General features: G+C 45.0%; 1 pseudogene; it reads left to right on the top strand.

Annotated features, from left to right (window-relative positions):
• Positions 1-9,367, top strand: part of LOC134435989 (uncharacterized protein DDB_G0271670-like) — a 19,628-nt pseudogene extending 10,261 nt beyond the window's left edge.
• Positions 9,368-10,000: the final 633 nt, after the last annotated feature.

The raw sequence follows: 10,000 nt of genomic DNA, 5'->3' as shown, positions 1-10,000 counted from the left end.
ACATCCTCATGGGAACAATTTTGGCAAACCGCAGCGATGGGGCTTCATCACAAAGGACGACCAAAAAAAAAAATCCCTGCTGTGCTCTGATCTGTTCTGCACTGTAATGGAAATACTATGCTAATTTACTTTCTCATTCTTCCACTCTTTGTTCTTTTCTTTTTAAAAAAAATCTATTCATGCTCCCATGCTACAGGTAGATACGCAGGTAGAAGTTCAGTGAGGTAAAATGGGATCTCTTGGGTTCTTTCTCTTTGCTTCTTATTGTTTTTCTGTCTTTCTTTCTTTCTGTCGCTCTTTCTGTCACTCTTTCTCTCATTCCCCTGCTCTGTCTTTCTCTTCCTCTATTTTTCTCCTTTTTTCTGTCTCTCCCTGTCTCTTTTGCCTTGTAATTACCCCCACACCTCTCTCACTCAACATTTCTCTTTCTTTCTTTCTTTCTTTCTTTCTTTCTTTCTTTCTTTCTTTCTTTCTTTCTTTCTTTCTTGGGAGGTGATGTTTGGATTGGGGAAGGAGAGGATTGCTCCCTTCTTCTGTTGAATGGAAAGATCAACGCACATGTAATGTAAAGTACTTTTTTAATCTGTGTGACGATGGTTGTCAATAAAGGAATGTTATAGGTCTTTATTTATTTATTTTTTCATATTTTTTTCTCTCTGTCTGTATGTCTGTCTGTCTCTGGAGGTTCAGTAGTTGGGGTTCTTTCCCTGTTGTCTTCCCTGCTCTTGGAAACCAAACCCAGCATGAGCCTTTGATTTTTCCTCTTGCTCTTCTGCAGTGGCCAACCGGTAGGGCACTCGTCTACCTACCATGCAGTATAAAGCGTGTAGCCGCTGCTCTGATCGATTACTACACTACTATATTTGGCTAATAGGACGCACCCGCTGACATGGGAACGCACCCGCCCACACAGACACACAAAAACACACACAATAAAACACACACACACACACACACACACACACACACACACACACACACACACACACACACACACACACACACACACACACACACACACACACACACACACACACACACACACACACACAGAGAGAATTACGTAAGCAAATGACATGCAAAGGCTGACATAAAGTACATGTACATGACACAAACAAACATCTTGATATATGCAGCATCATATGGCAGATGCGATGAGGTGCTCATGAAAGCTACACACATACACAAAAAGAAGACAGACATACAGCAACTCTATGAATACACACACACAGACGCATACATACTCTCTCTCTCTCTCTCTCACACACACACACACACACACACACACACACACACACACACACACACACACACACACACACACACACACACACACACACTCATCTGTACAGCACACAACCAGATACATGAATTCATGTTCACATGGCAGCATCTGCCTCGACGCAGCTTCAAAACGTTTTTCAAGATCCCCTCCGAAGCCACCTGAGAGTGCGCCTAGTGGCTCCTTGACGACGCGACAGATGGATTTCTGGGAAAATTCTCAGTTGCCATGACAAAAACTCTCGGTAGACGTCGGGTGCCTCTATCTCTCTCTCTCTGTCTTTTCATCTCTCTCTCTCTCTCTCTCTCTCTCTCTCTCTCTCTCTTTCTCTCTCTCTCTCTCGTATTGTGTCTCACTCTAGATTCTGCATCCTACTGCTTGCGTTTTCTTTCTATTCCTCTGTCTCTCTGTCTCTTCATCTTTCACTTTCATTCTATCTGCCTCTGCCTCTGCCTCTCTCTCTCTCTCTCTCTCTCTCTCTCTCTCTCTCTCTCTCTCTCTCTCTCTCTCTTGTATTGTGTCTCACTCTGTATTCTGTACCGCTTGTTTTTTTTTCTTTCTATTCCTCTGTCTCTTCATCTTTCACTTTCATCTGCCACTGTCTACACCCCCCACCTCTCTCTCGCTCTCCCTCCCTCTCTCCCTCTGACGTCACTTCACCTCTCCTCCTGTCAGGCTGCATTATGGTTCATCTCCACACTCGGGGCCGAGGGGAGACAAACTCATCTACTTACCTCGTCCTCGCTGCTATCAACCAGAGATGGAGGCTCACAAGGGCTTTTGGGGTGTGTGCGTGAGTGTGTGTGCGTGTGCGTGTGCGTGTGCGTGTGCGTGTGCGTGTGCGTGTGTGTGTGTGTGTGTGTGTGTGTGTGTGTGTGTGTGTGTGTGTGTGTGTGCATTCATGCTGCTTTGTTGCAGTGGCTGAAGTGGAGAGGCAAATATGAAGATATTAATATTGACAGACTCTTATATTCAACCTCGTTACCTGGGATGGTTGAGAAAACTGAAAAACCAGAGTGAGAGAGAGAGAGAGAGAGGGAGAGAGAGAGAGAGAGAGAGAGAGAGAGAGAGAGAGAGAGAGAGAGAGAGAGAGAGAGAGAGAGAGAGAGAGAGAGAGAGAGAGAGAGAGAGAGAGAGAGAGTTATGAAGAGAAAGGAACAGAGACGGGAAAGCTGGAGAGTGCATGAGGGAGAGACAGTGAGAGAGTGAGAGAGAGGTGGGGGGGGGGGATGGAGAGAACCTGAGAGAACTCCCTTACCTCTTCTTAGCCTCTACCTATCTGACATCACTGAGCAGGAGAGAAGATTGCATTTCATAAAGTAAAACGGTGTGCAACTAGTGTACTAGTCTCTGCTACACATGCCTACTCTTTGACATTATGCATAAAAGAAAAGGTCAGAGGTCATAACATATGGCCTGGAGCCTGTACAGAAATACACTGGTACACTGGTACACTAGTAGGCCCTATGACTCACCACTCGGGGCCTGAACTCACAACCTTCCAATCACAGCAACAGTTCAGCATGGGAGCACACAGAACATATGAAAACCACTGAGGTAAAGGTCTAGGGCCCATAGCCAGGCCACGCCCTCCTAGAGTGATGCAACTCCTTCGGTATTGCTTCTAGTCTGGCAACGAGCAATATACATGTTGCTTCCGAGTGCCGGAGAAATCGGGAAAACCGCCCACTTTGTTGGGAACCAATCAACTTTGAGAAATTGAGTAGAGGCGTGCTCAAGGCAGTGACGTGGTTAAGCGGAGATGTTCTATTGGTATCTTTGGTTTAAGCTTCGGCGCAGCCTTTTCTGGCCTCGACCAGTAGAAAACCGAGGCAGGCAGGTCAACCACGCCCTTGGGAAACGTTAATCGTTCTGCAAGGGGTTAGACCAAGTCTCGAACAGAGATTTGAAAGCCGATGATAATCAGGCAACTAGGCCAGTGGCTATCGCATCTGTATGAGTGTTCAGAAAGGACGTTTACTAACACAGCTCTCCTAGTTGGCATCCAATACACTCAGCCATGTATTCCCAGACAAAAAGCACTTGAAAGGTCACTTTCACCTTTGAAAAAGCCCAAGTCTTTGTCTTATCTTATCAAGAGAGTAAAAAAGAGGGATAGTTGTCTCTCTTCCCGGCACAGGATGAATTAATTGCAGATGACTGCGGCGAGTCGACATTAGGTTTTGGCACGATCCACTGGTTCCAGGATGTGAGAAACTTTTGTGGCGATGAGAAATAATCAAAAACTATTAGGCTGAAATAATGCTCCAGTTTATCAAAGGAATGTCCTCGTTTCGCTGTCATATTCATGGCAGCCGTGGTGTGTGTGTTGAGATACGCGGCACTTTAATGTGCATATTAGCATGTAAGTGGCTATTATCAACTGCCATCTGTCTCCTGATTAATTTCAAGGCCTTTTCTCTCTCACACATGCACATGTTGCTAAGAGTAGATCTAAATATAGCATGTGAGCTCACAGCCACTACAGCGAACGGGAAATACTTTCACACTTTGGTATCCCCCCCCCCCCCTTCTCTCTCTCTCTCTCCTTCTTCTTCTTCTACTCATTTACGCTTCTCTCTCAATCTCTTTCTCACTCACAGGCATAGCCTCTTTCTTCGTTTTCTTCTTCAGCTCAGTTGTATTGCCTTAAAAGGGCTTTATTGGCCTGAAATGCTCAAATTGCACAACAAAGGTTAGAAACAATTGTGTTACTGTTGGCATATATCGTTTCTATGAATGAAATGTAAAAAAACCGACATGAATACTCAAGAAACAAGAAATTGCAAAGCAAGATATGAAATAAAATCACACTATAAACAAAACAAAATCAGCACTCTTTCCAACAGCAATCGCTCTGGGGCTACTTTACTCTACTATGGAGAGTGTTGCCAGATTGGGGCGGTCACCCGCCCAATTGGGCTGCTTGAGATGGCCGTCTGCGCGTGAAAACGGGAAAATTTGGCCATTTGGCGTTTTTTTTCTGCAGTTTTACGCCCATAGAAATCAATGCAATTGGAAATTGGGCGGAATTTAGCTCATTTTGGCGTTTTTTGAGAACCTTTTGGGCTTGATTTGATCAGATAGACTACATCTGGCAACACTGCTGTGGAGCTGCACCTTATGGCCTCTGCATGTGTGGCTCACCGCCCATCTATTCGTATAGACTGCAATGTCTTCGATGCAACCCAACAGAAATAGACTCGCTCTCTCTCTCATACACAGAAGCACATGAGTGATTCTACGATTCCCCTACGCTTTTGGCAAAAGCAAAATGTCAATTAGCCTATCAGTATTTTTTTTCAGCTAAATGACCTAGATGTTTACATAGTGTATATATTTAAGTTTCCAAACAAACAAATTGCCAAGCTTAATCTTAAATCATTTGATAAATACTCTAATGAAAGCGAACATTTGCTTAATTATTTTGTCAACAGTGTTATGGACAAATACTATGTCATTTCAAACATATATAAAAATACTACAGAGTTGAAACAATATATGTTTGAAAGTGCTTATGTCCCTTAGCAGTAATGTTGTCTTTAATCTGTGCAACTGATATAGAAAATGTGATTGTTGAGCTTCATAAGTAGGATTTTATGAGTCACTGTGATACAGACTGACACATTTTTCATCATAAATCCCTGTAACGTCTGATTTGAATATAGTCACCCTCTTTACACAAGACTTCCTTCTCCAGAGATAATCCCTAGTGTATGTTCATAGGATTTTTCCAACACATAAGGGATCAATAGCGCAAAAACACTTTCAAAACAGTCAACGGTGTTACTCAACGGTGTTACGGTCAACAGTGCAGGGGAACAAGTCGGCACTTTTTTTAGGAGAAAAAACAGAGCAGACAAACCCATCTCCCTAGAACACAAATTATTTAGTTTGTTTGTCTGTCAATATGGATATAAATTGGCAAAAACATACTCCTCTTCAACTGTCATCAGTGTTGCCAGATTGGGCTGGTTCCCGCCCAATTGGGCTGCTTAGGATGGCCGTGTGCGGTAAAAATGGCATCTATCAGAAAAACCTTCCCACTGCCATATAAATCAAATAGAATTGGGCGGGTTTTTTAGGGTGGATTTTGATCACTTTTTGGGCTGGCTGGAAATCATCAGCCTCATCTGGCAACCCTGACTGTCATACTTAATTGTAACACCATTGACGGTAAGACCGTTGACATTTCAGCCATTTTTATGGTGTTGTGCTAACTGAGGACCTCAGAAGTTCCACCACAACACCTTAATCAATTCATGTATCTGTATGCTTTATCTGTGTTTTTCTACATGTGATTTCTAATTCAGATTCTTATGAATATGTTGATAACACCGTTGACAGGCAATTTTCCCGCTATGAGAACATGAAAAAGAATGGATTAAATTATGGAAGGATGGAGCTCAATATTTACCAAAAAGTCTTCCCGTATCCTGCCAAAGAGGTTATGACATCACGTGATGTTATTCGTATGGCCTAAGACCAAACCATTACTGATTTATGGAGGAGGTTTCAGACCGTGACACCGTTAACACAGTTTTCGTGGACAAACACAAAATGGCAAATTTCATGTATAATGGAAAGGACAGTGGTCTTTCTGACAGTTTTGTCATATTATGATGATTACTGTGAATCAACATTTGCAATCGTCTTGGGCAAAACAAGTTTCTTTACATGCTAATATGAAGACTGAATCTGACATTTGGAAAACAGGACGGAATGAAAACGCCCAAAACCAGTATTAAATATTCATTCTTGCTGAGGGAAATAATGCTAGGTCTACACTTTCTGTATTATATGAAAGATAAATGTTTTCTAATGTCCAAAACATCATTGGATGCAGTTAATAGTTAATGGAATTGCCAAATAAAATCCACGGACTTAAAAGTGTAGGCGAATTAGAGAATCACTCACATACAAACAGAAACGTACAAACATAGTCCCCTTATGCCTCCCGTATGCTATAAACAGCTGAGCACTCTCTTTTCCCCATAGTTGGACTGCTCCTGGTATATGTAGTGGTATGCAGAGGCGTATCTCGTCACCAGGCTAGGCAGGCGGACGCTTGGGGCCCCCAAGCCCCTGGATGATGAATAACAGCTCACACTTCGCTACAGAAGTAGCCAATTTCTTTCAAACGTTCACTATTTTGACATTTCGGTTGGGGCCCCAGCTGCACCTATGTCGCCTCTGGGTATATGTATTATAGTATGTCCTGAGTGGGTTCCAGAGCAGCCTTCTTATGCAGTCATAGTGCTCCGTACACCACAGTACACCCACTCTTAATATGTATGACAGGCAATTACTGTACGAGCGCCTTGCTCCTGCCCTCTGCCCTGGCCTGGACAGCTCCCCCGGCGCCCGACACCTCCTCCACTTCACTTCACCTCCCCCTGTACTATACTATCAGCATGATGATGACGTCTCCTACAAGCTAATTCCGCTGCGCTAAGTGAGACCTGCGTGGTGTGGTCTTACCTTTCTCCTTATTATCGCTACCTAACTCTCCCCCCCCCCCCCCCCCATCTTTCTATTAGGTTCTCTCTGCTTAATTCTTTCAATCTTACTGTATTGCTCTCCCTCTCTCCATCCCCTCTCTCATCTCAATTTCTCTCTCTCTCTCTCTCTCTCTCTCTCTCTCTCTCTCTCTCTCTCTCTCTCTCTCTCTCTCTCTCTCTCTCCATGTGTTATTTTACTTAATCTCTCAATTTATCTTTTCTTCTTTATTTCTTTCTTTGTTTTTTTCTTTCTTTGTCTCTCTCCATCACTTTATCCTTTTTTCTCACAAACTTTCTTTTTTTCTCTCTAGCTTTCTCTCTCTCTCCCTACATTTCTCTCACTTCTGGTTCTGTTTAGTTCCTTTTACTCTACCTTTGCCTGCAAACTCTCGCTCTCGCTCTTACCTATTCATGTTCTTTCCATCCCTCCCCCTCTCTTTTTACACCCCTGTCTTCTCCTCTTTCCCTCTCCTTGTTCTCCTATCTTGAGTCTGTGTGTGTGTGTGTGTGTGTGTGTGTGTGTGTGTGTGTGTGTGTGTGTGTGTGTGTGTGTGTGTGTGTGTGTGTGTGTAGTGGGGTACAGTGTCAGTGGAAGTACTCCGGCTGTGTGTGTGTGTGTGCATGTGTTTGACTAAGGGGTCAGCCCTTCGAATGGAGGTGGTTGGAGTCTGTGCCCGCGTACCGTACCTGGGTGCATGAGTGTGTATGTGTTGGGGTACAACGGGGTCACCCTTCTTTCTCATTAACTTGCCAAGGGACATTTGTAAGAACAAGCAGAGTGGAACCTCTGTGAACCTCTCTGGACTGCAGAGCATCAGCGCAGCCAGGGCCACTGACAGCTTTGGCGGGGCCCGGGACAAAGTTATCTTAAAGGCCTCCCGCTCATCATACTACAATGTATTGAGGACCAAATTCTGGGCATCCCCTCTCGCAGGGCCCAGGAAAACTGACCCATTTGGATGTATGGATGGATAGATGAATGGGTGGATGGATGTATGGATGGATGAATGGATGGATGGATGGATGGATGGATGGATGGATGGATGGATGGATGGATGGATGGATGGATGGACAGACAAGACATTCAAACCCTTACGTAAGTACAGGCAAGAGTGTCAGGGTCACAGGTCGAGTGGAGGCAACAGTTTGAGAATGAGGGAAGGACTGACAAACAAAACGAGGGATGGTCAATGAATCCTGAACTAATCGTCTGCTCAGTTGCACGAAATGTCTGCATGGGATGAACGAAATGTCCTTAGGTCTTCCACAAAACGTCTTCAGGTCTTCTACGAAATGCCCCAGGCCTTCTACGAATGGTCTCAAGTTTTGAACGGAATGTCGGATCGGAAAAGTGCGTTGAACGAATCGACCGGTCCCCTGGTCAATGGCAGATGAGATGGATGAATTTAGGAATGTAAAGATCAGGTCTGTAATGGATTAAAAAAAAAACGAGCTGGCCATTTTCAGCCAAGACCATATAATATGAGTTATTTGACCACAACAGCCAAAATTAATATTTAAATCTGACTTTGATTTAGTCAGGTTTGCTGTAGCGGCATGAGGACTGATACCATAACATAAAGAGGAGGGCCAGGCCAAAATCATCAACAGTCCACCGGGCAAATGCCCTGTATGCCCTATAGCCAGTCTATCCCAGGTACGTGGTACCTGGTACCTGGTACAGATGAATGGATAGAAGAATGGACAGGCAAATGGACAGTTGAACGAACGTATGTATACATATACATATACACTCGTCTGTGGCAGCTATTTTAGAAGGACTAATGCATTCTCCCATGAGGTCTCCCCCTCTCACTGCGTACATATGTGTGTGCTTCAGACACACAGAAGCTTCCTTATTGGCTGAGAGAGAAAAGAGACCTTCATCCATCATTGGCTGAGAGAGTCTTCCTTTTTTCCCTTCCAGACAGCCAGAGAGGATCCCCAGAGTATCAATGCACGTATATGCCATCATCCAAATGCAGCCTCACATGCAGCCTCCTCTTTCTCCTCTTCCTCCTCTTCATCTTCTTCCTTTTCCTCTTGTTCTTCATATTCCTCTTCCTCTACCTCTCGGCTTGTGCAGCCCCAGTGTATCAATGCACGTGTGACGTATATCCCATTTCTCAAATGCATCATCTTCTTCCTCTTCTTCCTCGTTTCTTATATTTCTTATTCTTCCTCCTCCTCCATCTGTTGTTGTTGTTCTTTTTCTTTTTCTTCTTCTTCCTCTTCTTCTTATTCTACTACTTGTTCTTCTTCCTCCTCCTCCTCCTCCTCCTCTTCCTCCTCCTCTTCCTCTTCCTCCTCTTCTTCTTCTCCTTCTTCATTCTCCTCCCCCTGTTCTTCTTCTTTCTCCTCCTCCTCTTCTTCTTTCTCCTCCTCCTCCTCTTCTTCTTCTTCTACTTCTTCTTCTTCCTCCTCCTCGTCTTCCTCGTCTTCTTCCTCCTCCTCCTCCACCTCCTCCACCTAATCCTGTTCTTCTTCTTCTTCCTCCTCCCCCTGTTGTTCTTCTTTCTATTCCACCTCCTCCTCTTCCTTCTCCGCCTCTCTGCTTGCGTGGCAGTGTGCTGGGCCTTTGTAATAGGGTGGCATTGCTTTCGAAAGCAGTGATAGCAAAGTGGAGACTGACGACGTGCAAAGGTGACCTTGGCACTGCCGCAAGCCGAATGAGGTGCGTCGGGGGATTATATTTAAAGCAAGACGTCACTACTACCAGCCTATACCCTGCCCTACCCTACCCTATCCTACCCTATCCTGCCCTATCCTCCCCTACCCTCCCCTACCCTGGCCACCTGCCTGCCTGCCCGTCGAACTGCTTGCCTCCTTTCACATGCAGTTACTGCAGGTACATACGTATTGATTCACTAGTTCTTGCTTGCATTCAGGCACACATGCATGCATACGCACGCGCGCACGCATGCACGCACGCACGCACGCACGCACACACACAGACACACACACACGGTCTCTCTCTCTCACAGAAACACACACACAGACGCGCACAGATGCGCACACGCGTGTGCAAGCACACACGCACACACACACACGCGCACACACACACACACACACACACACACACACACACACACACACACACACACACACACATGCTCTCTCTCTCTCACAGAAACACACACACGCACGCACGCACACACACCCACACACATGCTCTCTCTCTCTCACAGAAACACACACGCACGCACACACGCACGCA

The sequence above is a fragment of the Engraulis encrasicolus genome, chromosome 20 (genome assembly GCF_034702125.1).
Source record: "Engraulis encrasicolus isolate BLACKSEA-1 chromosome 20, IST_EnEncr_1.0, whole genome shotgun sequence".
Taxonomy (NCBI): domain Eukaryota; kingdom Metazoa; phylum Chordata; class Actinopteri; order Clupeiformes; family Engraulidae; genus Engraulis; species Engraulis encrasicolus.
This window is presented reverse-complemented; position numbering and strand designations above follow the sequence as displayed.